General features: G+C 36.6%; 1 protein-coding gene across 25 annotated transcripts in view; it reads right to left on the reverse strand.

The window, feature by feature from the left end:
• LOC117410391 (neurexin-1) overlaps positions 1-15596 on the reverse strand; it is a 455487-nt gene that overhangs the window by 142696 nt on the left and 297195 nt on the right. The gene's annotated exons all lie outside the window — the stretch shown is intronic.

The following is a 15596-nucleotide window of genomic DNA, read 5'->3' on the forward strand; positions in this document are numbered from 1 at the left end:
GTTTTGCTAAAATGATATACCGTTATTTGCACCCAGTGTAATGTTACTACCAAGAAATTATCAATGCAATCTGGATGCGTACATTATATGACATCTGACCTCTACTGTAGATTTTATTTGAATTATACAAATAAAAATCTAATTGTAAATAATGAAATCTTGGTATAGAAAACGGCATATTAGATATTACAATAACGTTTCCTTAGGTGATTGCGGATTTGCAATGCGTCCTTGGCTTTTAACACCTGTGTCTAATCCACACAAGAACGAAGAACAGGCGTACAAGGACACACAGATCCACTAGGAATGTGATCGAGATCATTGACATGGACTTTGCCTAAATGTATTTGTAATGTTGTCACACTCCCCCCACACTTTATGTACAATGTACACTTTCTAAAATGTTCTTATAATACTGTAAGTGTTCGGTGGCTACTTCTAATCATGTTGAGTTTATTTATCATAGAGGCAAGCAAATAGTACCAGAGAAAATGCATGATTAGAGAACGATTAATTATAAATAAATTGTGTATTGGGTTAGGGTTTGTGGCAGAGCAAGAGCTCTGCCCATGTATATTTATTGGTGTTTGGTGGTGGTTGGCAGGGATGGGATTAATTCTTCCCTGCCAAAAACATGTGAGAATGTGGCTGGAGTCTTAATTAGATAATCGATAATTATTGATTAATTAGGCTCCAGCCACATCCCATAATAAAGGACAGCCAGTGCTCCATTAGAGAAGGAGTTGGAGAGTTAGGAAGTTTTGAGTATTTCTTCCTGGTCTGGCATTACCACAAAGCCACCTGTTCACAGGCCTCTATTGTAATTTTAAAAGCTTAATAAATATATAATTAGTGTTACATAAATGGTATACATGTATAATAACTAACAACTACAAACACAAATGGTGGTTTCCATAAGAGCGAATTATGCTTCGATTAATTTTTCTTGATCTCGTTACTATACCGTGAGTATTACAATAACACTGTTTTTTGAAAATCCTGTCCATGTATCTACGAATCTCCTGCAATAGCTGTAGTCACAACAAAAGTCTATAGGCTGTGTTTCGCAGTATTTATCGTTGAGATTTCTCGGATACATAGCTTACACCATGTTGTGTAAAATAATACTTGTTGGAATCTTGCTGATAAGGTGTGTGGGTTATAAGTTCATTCATCGCCCAGGCTGACATTAACTGCCTCATTCCTGCAGCACCATAGGCCAAAGGATTTGATTTGGCATCACAATCTCCACTTTAATAAAATGCATCCCTGGCCTGCTTTACATCATCTTGACAAGTCAATACATGCATGTGATCTGACCTCTGTGTTCCTATCATCCAATCATTTTTTTTTTTTTTTGTCAGATTTTATTGTTTTTCTCAAGACTCCAAGCTTGTTCAAAAGACAAATGCTTTTTTTCCAGCATAATCTTTTGGCTACTAAATTTTATTGTTGCCTTAATCAATGTTTATTACAAACTACTTCAAATATCAACAGACATCAATGCTTGGATGCTGTGGGTGTAACGGAAGATTGCTTTTTAAATGAAAATGTAATTGGTACAAAAACTTGTATCTACTTACTATAAGCAGGTTTATTCAATTATCATATTCCTTTGAATTGAAGATGCCCTCCAATTTAATATGCAAGACCCACATTTCTCACCCTCAATTTGAGGAAAAAATAAAATATAAAATAAATATGAATTTACAAAGATACAACCTCAATTACGCATATGGAGGCAGTTTGCGGCTGTCTGCTATCACACAGAACATCACAGGTACGTGCTGCTTCTCATTACTCACACCTGTTTTTCTCTCAATTTGTGAACTGTGGTATTGCTTAGTATGTTGAAAAATACGGGGGTCTGATCAGCATTTCCGATCTGTCCAAGCTGGTACTGTTTGTTGGAAATGCTGAAATTATAAAAGCTTCTCTTTGAACTCTTCATGAAGCTAATGATGTTTCTTTGAAAATGGCTGCCTGTATGTCATGGATGATTCGAGCAGTAACGTCTTGTCTCGGCAGTAAGTGACGTTGCTGCGTGTGTATTTGAGCATTGACGTCTTTGTTCGTCTTCTCAGCAGTTGGTCAGGTTGCTGTTTGTGTACTCAGGTAGTCAGGTAGTCTTTTGTTGGCTATTTTAATACATGTATCACTATACTGCACTCAAATTAAAGACACAGGCTATTTCTGAGAAGCAAAAAATGGTTAAAAAAGTGTGTCTTAAATTTGAAGGAATATGGTATATAATAACAAAGATATGAGTAGTAAATGGGTGTGCAGCATTAGAAAAAGTATGCAAGCTAACAAATATGTATAGAACCATATTCTTCTCAAAAAGTAGCTACACATAATCCTATGTACGGTACTAGGGGATAATTTGTGCAGATCGCACCGGATCCTAGATCCAGTAATTTTAAAATGAACTGTATGAAAAAAAAAGAAAAGAAATATTGTGGCAAAAAATAACTCTATATACATAACATGTACAATACAAATGCTTTCCTGTTTCATGAAAAAAAAAAAATTCTGTAACGAAATATTTTAGAATGGGACGAGTAAGGCAAAACATCAACAAACTAGCACTCCTTTTCCTCAGATTAGTCGGCCTGCCGCTGGTTTTGTTCTTAAAATACGGCACGAAACCCTGATGGGAGCTGTAAAACAAAGTCAGTACATTGGGTCTAGAAACAAAAATGCTATCCCCCTTCCTCAATTATAAAATCTGGTATATTTTTGTTTACAAATGAATCCCTGCACAGTACTATAAAACAACGTGACAATTGTAATACATTTGTGACATGCATATAATATACTTACACAATAGCTTAACTTTGTAAGTACAAGCGTCTAATAAAACTGAAACAGTCACTCCCGGTTATAAGATGCTGTTATTGAGTTGTACAATTTGCTTTCGGCTTGCTTGAGTAAATTTACCCAAGGGGCAAAAGCACTTTCAAATGTTGCTTCAGATGAAACTACATTATCATAGTTCACACTTTAAAATGTTAGCTTTGTTGTCATTAGGTTGGCTGACTTTACAGGGATAAGACAGCAAACAATTAATAGCTTAATTTGCCGCTTCATACATCAGTTTCCTGACTGCATATTTAGGTTTTGAAGACATTAAGGAAACCATTAGCAGATTTTCTCATGTACCGCTAGATTAGGTGACAATCAAAACCAACGCTGTTGCTGGTGAGTCCATGTAAACTGTTAATGTTGACATAACTGCATATCGGCGATAGCGCCACTGCATGTTTTAAAGGAATGACACAAGCATGACTGGTCAAGAGAGTCTTCATTACAGCTTTAATTGCAATCCGTTATCCCATATGTTATTTCCATATTGTACATGGAAGCACCATTTTGCATGTAATCTGATAAATTGCTGTACATTTGGGTATTCCTCAAATTGACAGGCTTTCTAACATTCATAAATTATATTAACTATCTTCATATTCACTATTGTACTGATATGTAAGGGAATCTGTCCAGATTTTGTGCATCCATAGTATTTTACAATAAAATGAAAGCCTCACAACCTTCCTCACAACCTTGGTGTACATAAAACTTAGAGTAGGTTTTAATTAAGATTTTTATTTTTAAAACTCCCTTAGCCAATGATCCATTCACTAAAACTCAAAGATCTATAATTTTACATAGTAGATTTATAGATCATATAGTGGATTGCATATTGTGGGGAATCCAAATGAGGGACTGGACATTCAACAAACAGACATTAGGGAAATGGGAACAATAACTATACTAGGAATACAAAGAAGCTTAGATATAGTTGCTGTAGGCTGGTTAAAACAGCAGTGTCTAAACCATGTTCTTAATGTGAGCTCAGTGAGACAAGGTGCTGTTGGAAGAGCCTTCAGGGCAAATACAAACCGGACCAAGACCAGACTGTCACTCCCACTGACATCTCCCGCTGCCCTGACCCGCTTCTCTCCTTACTACTTGTCGGTCAATCATAGGCGAGAGGAGGAGATATTTTAACAGAGGATGAGAGAGAGAATAAACAGGAGACCAAAACTGACTGTGGCAGTTACTTTTTGACATAACAATTGAGTTATCTGAATGACCAAGGAACTAACAGATGCATTATTCAATATTTTCGCATTTATCATAGTCAGAAGTAGTGATGCTTCACATATCCAGCTTAGTTTTAATTGTACCATGTCTCTTGAGAGCATTGATTACATATCTGATGCGCTACGCAGTGCATCACTAATGAATTGATTTTCCCCGCAGCGGACATCGCTGTATGTCACACGATAGCGCTCACATTTATCATTTGCTTAAGGTGCAATGACCTCACCATTGTCTGCTGACAGGCCACTGGGAACTTCTACTTGGGTATGGATTTTCTTTTAACAATGAGTAAGAGATGCTCATCGTTTGAACATCATTACATAACTGTGGTATATATTAAGCTCCTCAGAGACAGAACGGTGCCTTTCTTTTACACCCTCTTCCATTTCTAAGCACCCACATAAAGATGTTACAGTAGGCATCACAGAGAACTGGTGAATAAGAAAAAAAAGTATTTGTATTAGCAATGACATTCCCAGGCGCCAGAAGCATAAGCCTTAGAAACAATGCAATCACAGATTGCTTAAAGCATTTGGCTATTTTGATTTCATACTTGTGTACACATTTTCATACATTGTCTTTGAATTATTTTGTTTTCATGGTTTTAAATAATACATGAGGGTGTTTTTTATAGTTTATATTAATACAATATAAATGCTTAATAGATGCTGTATAGTGTATCAATAAGGCAGTATGCCATATAATGATGATACATGGTAGTAGCAATGTTTACAAATGGTTTATAAATAATTTAATTGGTTGTTGTAAAACCCTCATTTGGAAAAGCTTCTATTAATTAAACTTTCCAATCTATTGATTAAATGAATCCCTCTTTAATAATGCAGTATTTATTACATGGGAGACAGTGTTTGGAAGCAATCCCAGCACCCTTATCAAGAAACAAGCAATTGAATCACAGCAAAAAGCCAATCAGTTGCACAATTGTTTTATTGGCCAGCGTGTGAAGAAGGAATGAGTGCATGTTACAAATGTGCTCACCTTCTTCTTCTAAAATTAGAAATAAAGGAATCCACTGTAAGGCATCAACTCATATATGCATCTGTGACGCACACACTGCATTATTGAATCCTTGAGATTCCATTTTCATGTTTCTTTAATTAAAAGCTAGACTTGTGGGCAACAATTTATTTAATTTGTATTGTTGTTATCATTTCCATGAACACTGTGCCTGTACTGCATGTATTCCCGAATCTTATCCAGAACTCTTGGCCTCCATATGTTGACTTCCATTGCCGGTGTTATTTTTTATTTATTTTTTTTTTTTTTTTCTGAGTGCCCTATTGTAACAGGTATAAAAGCTGATGCTGAATGGTTATCTGTGCTATATATCAATAGTGGGCTTTTTGCTTGCATCCCTTTGGAACTCAAAAGGAGGGCACAAACGTGTGTCCCTTTTATATAGCACTATTACTACCCGGATAAGGAGTCATACGCATTCTCTTCTAACGCAGAGAGTCTTACCACGGTATTTTTGGAGCTATTCAACAGACTGAGATGCAGTAAACTCAGCTCCTGTGCTGCTCCCTCGGCACTGGTCTTGAAACTATTGATTATGAGGTAAAAGGAAATAAGGAGGTCATGAAATCTATAATTCATATAAGTAACAGTATTGGAGAGATATTTTTTTGCTGACAAAGTCTGTGCCTGTTATTCTGGTACTGGCACCACAGACTGAATCTAGATCCAGTTTCCTTCATTCATATTTGTTTCGATTTGTGTTGACCTTTTCTTATAACAGCAAGTTGGCTGTTGAACAGCTACATTGTTGTAAATCATAATTGTGTTGTGTTTTGTCAAGGATGAAGGCAAATTAAGCAGGTTAAAAAATGCTTAATGCATGTTTATGAAGACTCAGAGATAGATATTAAGAAAATGATATCTAACAAACCAAATCATTGTATAGTGCTTATACTGCCGTAAATGTTTTGTTTTTCAGATGTTTTATTTCCATATCAACCGTAGCATTATTTCAGCTTGTAAAATAATACTTACATCTGTAACCCTATTTTACAGCTGTATATATTGCTGTAAAAACAGTTCTTTAATACTCATACATGAGCACGTCCTAGAAGAATTGCATCAAACACTCCCCGGGATCGCGTCAACATCCGCAAACCTTAACTGTGCTCTCACAAACAGGCAACTTAATATTGAATGCATTCTCTCACAGAAAATAATGTGATATCTTGTAACAATTGTAAGTCGCCCTGGATAAGGGTGTCTGCTAAGAAATAAATAATAATAATAATAATAATAATAATAATAATAATAATAATAATAATAATAGTCAATGGCACACTAGGCCACAAACAACCATGAAAGCCTAATTATGTCATAACACCCTGGACAATTTTTATGAAAGTAATTGAAGTTATAGGAAGGGACAACTGTTTTTTTTCATTTTCTTTATGGTCTTTAACTAGTGTTTACTGTGTATGGTACTGCACAGAAATCTGAAATGATTTAGCATGTAAGGAGGGTGTAGCTGTTTATTTTATTTTATATGATATCCTCATATCAACTGTAGATTCTAATATTAAGGGTTTTAAAACTAATGCAAATTGTTTGAGGGGTTATTAAATTGAAATTACAACTTTGCCACTCAGGAATTTCAAATTGCACAACCAAATTGCTAGTGGCTGTTGTCCACACATCTGCCTCTTACAGTAAGTGCTAAAATAGCCTGGACTCCCAAATAGCCACTGCAATGTGAGCGACCAGTTGTGCTTCCAAATGATGCAGGTTGGACCTGACTTCAGCAAATGTAATGGGCATTGACAGAGAATAATACTTATAAAATAGCATGATAAGTATGTATTGTATTCATATTTTAATTAAGATGACTACTTTACTAGGCCATTTTTACTTGGGATTTGTCTTACAGTGGTGTATTGTATTACCCTTAGCTCCATAAAAATGTCACTTGAAGGAAAAAAAATAAAACAATTGCCACTCAAAAGAAAAGTGCCATGGTCAGTGTCCCTTTCAAATGCAACCCTCTGTGACCAATTAGTGAGTGTTGCTGCCATTTATATGCTTTCATGCACAGTACCTTACCGACCACAGAAAGACTGAACCATACCGATCAATATCAAACCTACATAATTTACTGTCATTCTGTACGTTCCAGTCCAATGTGTGCGGAATGCATCGACATATTCAGAATATTACATTTCGTACTTGTTAAATATCTGATTATGTGTGTTCTGTATGTTTTTCTGTTGTTCTATAGGCTTATATCAATATAAAGAAATAAAAATAGAAGAAACATGATAAGATATTAACCCTTTCATGCACGTCGACATCATATGGGGACAGCTACAAAAACAATCTCTTATAGTCTTTATATTGGGACATATGGAAGACGCAAATGCATGATGACCTCATATGAGGATACCATTTTTTCCCCCCATATAAAGCAATGGAAAAAAAAAGAAAAATATCTATTATGTGTCCAAAACTAGTATTTTATTCAGCTATTTTCAATATTTCATGCATGAAAGGGTTAAACATGGTATATTGTTACTTAATCTGTCACTTTAATTATAATAAGGCATCAGTACTCTATTTTGTCTATTTAACAACAGGCATTTTATATACCTAATGGAAACAGAGATAAGGTATAGTTCTATTCAGTTGTCATTCTTTTTTCAACTGACTAAAAATGTGTAGCACACAGTATTTCTGTGTATTGCCTTAAAGTAAACTGAGTGTAAACATTCACAGTATTTACCAATGAACTCGCACATTTCATAAAAATCAAACGTCTCTCCATGACGGATTTCATACTGTACTTATCTGTTGCATTTGTTTTAAGTGTGACTCTGAAGTTAGTTATTTAAACATTTCTTATTTCTTATTAAGGTTGGGAGTTTTTTTTTTTTTTTTTTTTAGGAAAGTAAAGATGTGAACCTACAGCATTGCTTCTTTACCTGCATAGCTTTGCTGTGGTGCTGGAGTGACTTGCTCTTCCATTTACCCTAATTATAGCTTACCTTGGGGAGGTGGGCAGCTGCTAATCCTGTCACCTACCGCACCACTGTGCCCCAAGCCACCCCCCCTCGTCCATAAGAGTAATTGTCCTGTGATCTGCATGGTGTTGCATGCTATTTTTTTGACGTATTTTTATTAATATCTGAAGCTTGCAAATTAACTGTGGATAAAAGCCTGGACAATAACACAACACAGTGTGCGTATTTACTAGATGTCAGGACAGTATGATAGTATGATTTGTTTTATGTTTCTAAGGTACCAGCATTTAGATTTCTTTTTTTTATGTTCTAACGCAGCAGTGTTGAGCATTAGAACATATGAGTTTTATGGCCTGGTTTATGAATATTATTGAGATCCTATATGCCAGACTACTGTAATTCTTGGAATATAATGCTTACCCTGTGTACAATGAGTCTAAAGATTTAAAAAAAAAAACAAAAAAACACACATACAAAAAAAAACTCATTCTTACGGCTTCAGGGCAAGTACAGAACGATATTATACTGTTCCTTTGGTACACCTAAATCCAATTTTTTTTATTTCGTACCCTATGGCACAACAATTTATTTTGTATTATTATTATTACTCTGAAAGACTATATTGGGTTTTAGAGGTTAATTACAAACAGGATCACATCTAATGATGTGAGAAATTAATTTTGTAATTATTTCGCCTCCAACGTTTGAAAAGAGTAAAAGTGTTTTTTTTTGTTTTTTTTTAAGTTCTCTTACATGATAATCTATATACAACATCAAGGACGCTGTTAATACCAGATGAAACAGTTTAAAAGAAAATTGGTCACCGTGGACCCTAAGATGGGCTGCTGTGTGGGTAATACTCGACATAATGGCCAAAATGATTTCAGTGTGCAGTGGCAGAAGCCTCTTTTATTGCTATTCTGAGGGTGTTGTGCTCAGACGTGCAGCCTTTTGTAAAAGCACAGCACTAATGTAAGCATATGTAATAAAATAACATGCTCCACCGAAGACGCTCAGCCTTGGGCCTCCAAACTACAGAGATCACGTGGTTGGGGAAGGCACTAGCAATCTAGAACTGATTTTATTAGCAGCGTGCTTAATACTATTTTGTCTGAATGTAAGATTCGTTAAGGGTCAAAAACAGGGCCCTGTCTCGACATTCTCTAAAATTATACTCTGGTCAGTGTAGATTAATGTGCGTATTAGAGATGGCAATGGCAAGTGTGGGCACTTTGAAAGCCTTCAGTGTTGCAGTATTGTATAAGACCACAGGCTCCCCCATATTCAAACCAACCCCTACATATTATTTAGTCAGCAATGCCATTTCTGAGAGAAATTTTAAAAAAATCTCAATATAAAACATGATGAAATCAACAATAATTGAACCGATCTAATACTTACACTAGTCTAATCTTATACTTTTCCAATGTTATTCCTACCTGATATTTAACTTAACAATATGGCCCTGGAAGTATGAGCAGAGCGGAGGCGGAAAACTAGAAATATGTACTGTAATGTGTAATGGTTATTCCTGTGCACTTCCCTTACAATGGAAGAAGAGGGGGTGTTCTCAATAGTCTTTGTGTCGCAGTATGAACTGCATGTAAATTCAAACATATTAAGCAGGCAATTAAAGCACAACAAAGGTCTTCCACTATGAGAGAGATTACTGTGCCATCCCAGTGAGTTCCTTTAGGGGAAAAGTAATCTGGACATCTGGGTGTGTGTCAATTAAAGGGTTTAAAAAATTATATTGTTCCTGTGTCCTTGTACCTAAACTCCAAATCCAATCTCTTCAGCAATGAAACAGCAGGGGGCAGGGGGCAGGGAGGTGAAGGGGGGGTGGTATACATTTATCTGTGCTGTTTAAAGCTCAGAGTAATTGATGTGTTTGATTCTTTGCAAATAGTTTCAAGGTTAATTTGTATATTTATGTTGTGTATGTAATTCCAAATTAAGTGTGGAAAAACTAAAAGTTCATGATCCACAGCATATTGTAGTTAAATATTAAAATAGTCCAGAATATAATGCCTTAATGGTAAATGTAGCTGTAACTCTGATGCAGTGGCTCTACACAAATGCAAAAATTCAACTGGCTTTGTGTAGTTTTAATGCAGATTCGATGCGACAGAAAAGCCATGAAGCACTGGGAATAACAGAGCAGCACTTGCTCTAAATATAGCATGGTGCCATGTTGTAGTGTGTCTGCAACTGCTTCTATTAGCTTTTGATCTGAACTTATTAGGAACCGTTGCTTATTTCATTGTATCAACCAATGCCTTCTGTCATTTTGTTTTTATCATCGTTGCTTCCTATCCCTTCTGCAAGAAAAAAAGAAATAAAAAAAGGAGAGTGAATCTAGGGAAAACTCAAACTATAGTACCAGCTGATAAAAGACAAAGACAGAATTTCCAACCACGGTTTAATGACAAGAATATGGAATCCGACTTTCACACGTGGATCGGTAGGTAGAGCGATGTGGGTGTGTTTTGTTTTTTTGTTCCTTGTTTGCTTCTTAAAATGTGGAAATTCTGAGAGACAGAGAAAGTATGGAAATGCAAGACACAGTACTGTAAAGCATTATATATTTTTTGTGTTTTTGTTTTTTCTTTTGGGAGGGGGCTCACAGAGCTGAGAAGAAGGTCTGCGTAACCTAATTCCAATTCTAAATATCTGACCATTACTAGAATGGCTTGAAATCAAAGTCCCAAAGATGAAAAAAAAAACAGTGGGGTCTATTTAATTCGTAAAAGCTGAATGTTTAGTTTAATTTCTCATTACTCTCTCATGATAAACTTCAGAAATGAATATGGCCCTTGTTTAGAACACAGCGAATGCTTCAAGGGAATTGTGTGTCACTGAGCTGTGAAAATCGCAATGATCCTTAGCAGTAATTGTGCATTGTGCTGTTTATTGCTGAACAGGATTTGTTAAATTACATTTTACTCCAAAGGTGCTGTTATTCTAGCAACAAAGAGACTGGTTATTGATGAGCTCTCTTAAAGCTACATCAGATTTAACATGCATTTCAAGAAAGTTATTTACAGTACATATTTACTTTTGTATTATTATTATTATTTTTTTTTTTTTATTAAAAAAATGTATTACTGTTAATGTTTAGATTCTACCAAGCACGCTGAAATATTTGTTCTGTAGGTAGCAATCATCCATTTTAATAAGCAACAATATTATATTTTAGAAAAGCAAGTGAGATACAGTAAACAAATTCCAAAAGTAACCTTGAAAATGAAACACAAATTAACACAAATTAAGATTCTGAAGATATCTGAATGTATTCAGAAGAAATATAACATTACATATTTTGCATACCAACTGTATATAAAAACTGCAGTGGAACCTTTAGAAAAATACCAAACCTCCTCCAAGATGCAGATGCACTTAAAAGAAACAAAAAGAAAAAGTTGTATTTTTCACTTAAGACAAAATAGTACTTTTTAAAGTAAGAAAAATATCCTTTTTTTTTTTTTGTTTAAGAATGCAATTAGGTGTATTCAATCTCCAGCAACTTTTCATTCCGTATAACGGAAAACAGCTGAAGCAAAGGCGCAAAGCACATTTAAAGCATCCATTATAAAACTTTACACGCTGCTTTTCAGAATATATTAAGTCCAGAGCCATCCTATTTTAGCTTGCGTGTATATATCAGATGTTTTGAAGAGACATAAGCAATTAGATGTTTGGAAAATAGCGCATATAATGCTCCATGGAGACAGGCTACAGCAGTACCAAACAACTGCAGTGTCCCCAGGTAGTACTGTGCACACAGTTATTGCTGCATGAGCAAGGTATTTTGCAGACTCCAACACAAATCCATGCAATTAAATACCATAGTTTTAAGTGAAGGAGACTTATGAAAACCCAGGACTCTTTTAAACGAGTGTGTGTAAGAGGTAGGTAGACAGAACTGATGGGATACAAAATCTAAATGAAACAAACTCAATAAACCTCACTTACTCACCACCCATTCGGTTTACGTGGCTCATGTTCTATTCACTAGAGTAGATCGACATATTGGCAAGTGCCTTCACAAGTGCATTCATAAGTGTACCTTGTGTCCATCTGAGTGTTTTGTATTTATACATCATTCTCTTCATTGTATGTATGCTGGATGGAGAATTGTTTTGTGTCTATCAAACTGTCTGATTTCCTGTTAGACAACCAGGTAAGATGCACTGGTTATTCCTGGATATTGTCTGGGTCAGATATTAGAATGGAAGTTGTGATTGAGAGCTCATATTCATAAAACCTCTGTAGATCAAGATTGCGAATGAACAGTGAAGTAAATTACATTCAGTACAGTAGACAAATACAAGAGGGTTGCATCAACAGTATTTGTTATTAAAATGGCCATAGGGGAGCACTGTCAGCTATTTGATCCCACTGGAGATAAGATGAGAACCACTTGCTGGTTAAACCCAATGAGACTCAGCATGTAAAATAATACTGAGCCCTTGCGCATGAAAAGTAATATGAGAAGACACAAGATATCAATTTCTAAATTGTTCTTCTATTCTTGAAGCATGTTTTCTTTGTTTGTTTTGTTTTGTTTTATTTTTAAAGGTAGCTCAATCTTGTTCATTTGACACAGCAGCATGACACATTGGGGGTATAGTTTTCCACTTTGTTAGTAAACACATGTTAACATATGTATCTCTAGTGTGCCTTAACACACAATATCCTGCACTGGTTTGATTTAGTCATTTTGATTCTGTATAAATTTGAAAGGAATATGTGATTAAAAAGGATAATTTATTTCTAAAAACAAAAGCTGTTGTTATGCTGCACTCAAACCCATGGTTCCTACACAGGAGACAGGGTTTTCCTCAGATATTCAGTACTCACTTTGACAAGATGAATACATGCTGGGCTGGTATTGCTTTTTAATGGGAAGATGCATTTGTTGTAGAACCTTGGTGTATTTTGAGGGGCTGGAGGTGGAGCTGGAGCTGGAGCTGGGACTTCCCTCCCCCCCACCAAGTCATCCCACTAAAATTTCTGTCAGTCAACTTTTAATTAGCTGTCAGTCACCCTATTTAAACCGTAGCCAGCTTCCTAATTCTCGTCTTGCTTTTCAGTTTGCGGTTACCACACAGACTTGCAGACCCAATTTTAAAACAAAAACTTTGTTTTCAATTGGTATAAAATGACTACTCATCCGAGACAGTTTTCGTTTTCGTCTGACTCAGATGAAGAAATTCTCTCTCCTTCTGGCTGTCTTCCTTCAACAAATAATCCACCGAAAAAACTTTCAAAGAAATCCACCCGTCCTGCTTCTCCTCCATATGACAATGCTGCTGCTTCAGTCCCTGCTTATCCAGCTGTGCCTGCTGCCATTTCTCTTTGCCGCACTAAATGTATTAAACCTGAGGACAATTCTCCAGCGCAACTTTTTTTTACAAGGATTGGCCCATCGACAAACTCGTGAAAGCCTTTTCAAAAAGGATTGCCTATTGAAGCAGGGTGTGATCGGGCTGCTTTATTCGCTTCATATTGCAATTCCATATCAGACAAGCCTGTCTTTCCTCCTCAAAAGACTCAGCAGAGATCAAAACTAGTCAGTTCACGCGCCGCCCCTGCTACTTTGCAAGCTTCACTCGCCTCCGATTCAGTATCTACAACACCTCAGCTTTTAATTTCACTGATCCTTCCTCCCATTTACGTTATCAGATTTTTAATGATATCAATCAACTCATTCATCCTCCATCCACCTGCATTCCTATAGGCAGCCGTTATATCCTCATCAGTAGAGCACCAGCAGCAGCGCTCGCCTCCCCCACTGCTTCAGCCACGCACACACCTGTTCTCAAGCAGCCAATCTTGACTTTAGCAACTGCATCTACTTCAGGATCCTCTTCTGTTTCAGTAGTTAACTGCACTCTCTCTCTCCTCAACTGAGATGCAATATTATTGAAGGTAAAGACTGGTTAATTTGGTCTTGATTCTTGCAATCTCAGAATTTCTGGATCACAGGGTAGTTAACTGTGGAGATCTGTCTGTTACTCTAAAATCTCGGGATCCTCGGCTGTGTAAAACATTTACTCTTGGAGAATTGTGCTTGCATTTTCAGTTTTTCGTGATCTCCTCTGTGAAGTTTAAGCTCACCGACGACAAGAACGGGACTCATTATTTAACACTGTTGCTCTCTTGGTCAGATATGGCGGTACAACTTTTATGAGTATCATTAAGCTTTTTCAGCCAAAGCAGCTTCTCGATTAGTATTGGAGAATACACTGGTTACTGGTCTCAGCCCAATCATAACCTTTAATAGATTCTTCAGTGGTCTCTGTGCTAACATAAGAACATAGGAAGTTTACAAACGAGAGGAGGCCATTCAGCCCATCTTGCTCGTTTGGTTGTTAGTAGCTTATTGATCAAAGAATCTCATCAAGCAGCTTCTTGAAGGATCCCAGGCTGTCCGTCCCCCTCAGCTCAACCTTTTCCTCCTCCATTCAATGAACTGGTTTTCAACTAAATTCAAACATTCGCAATCTTCTGTTTCAGCTCATTCTAAAGCCGTTCTTCCTCCCCAATTGCATTCTTCCATTCATTCCATATAAGTGCAGCAACATCAACAGCCAAAGTTAAAATCAACCAGTCCTACCTCAGCAGTGGATTCTTACATTCACTCTTCTCTCCTTGATAATATTTCTGCTCTAATATTCCAGCGCTTTTGTTCTCCCTACACAGACCGAGAGGCTCTCCATGCGGCCTCGGAGCGTCAGCCGAGTCTGACCTCTCTCAACTAGATGACTCAGTAAGCCAGGGAGACCTTGGTTCGTCCTCCTATCCTTCTTTAGTTTCCCCTTGGGGGAAGTCCTCACCTCAGCAAGGGCGGTTCTCTAAGTAGTCAAGGGGAAGCCTCTATTTTGTTACCAAGTCACAAGCACTTTGTCTTTATTCTAGTAGTTCCTTACGTAGGCCTGGTTCCTGCCTCGTGAAATTTAAACAATAGACTGGCTGCCACATTGAGAACTGATACAAAAATGTCAACTTAAATTGAAAGATTGCAGCATAAGATGACTGAATATTGGACTTTCTCTGTATAGAACTGACGTGGCCCAAAAAATAGACACAAAACTAAAACCTGGATGCAATCCAATTTGGACAGCCATTGCAGCTCAATATGGGGCATGTTATTTTACAGTGCTATAGCGCTACTGTGGCGATATTGGTGCAATCATTTTGATTGAATTGAGGCATTATGATGTACGTTTTTAAATCCAGAAAAGAATGGAATCCTAAATTAAGTCAAAAACTGCACTTTTTGTGCCTCAAATATGTATCCTGCTTCTATGAAACAAAATTGCCAGGAAGAAAAATAAAGCTGTCAACTTAGAGGATGTTACACTTTTTAAACCATTGTTTACCCTGTGAAAAGTAAAGACTGAGTCACTGCATTATGCAGGCTCAATTAATTAACAGTGGGCATTAGTCATTGATGCAGTTTGCTATTCAATATTTTAGAGTCTGGAACAGAAT

This window comes from Acipenser ruthenus, chromosome 6 (genome assembly GCF_902713425.1).
Source record: "Acipenser ruthenus chromosome 6, fAciRut3.2 maternal haplotype, whole genome shotgun sequence".
NCBI lineage: Eukaryota > Metazoa > Chordata > Actinopteri > Acipenseriformes > Acipenseridae > Acipenser > Acipenser ruthenus.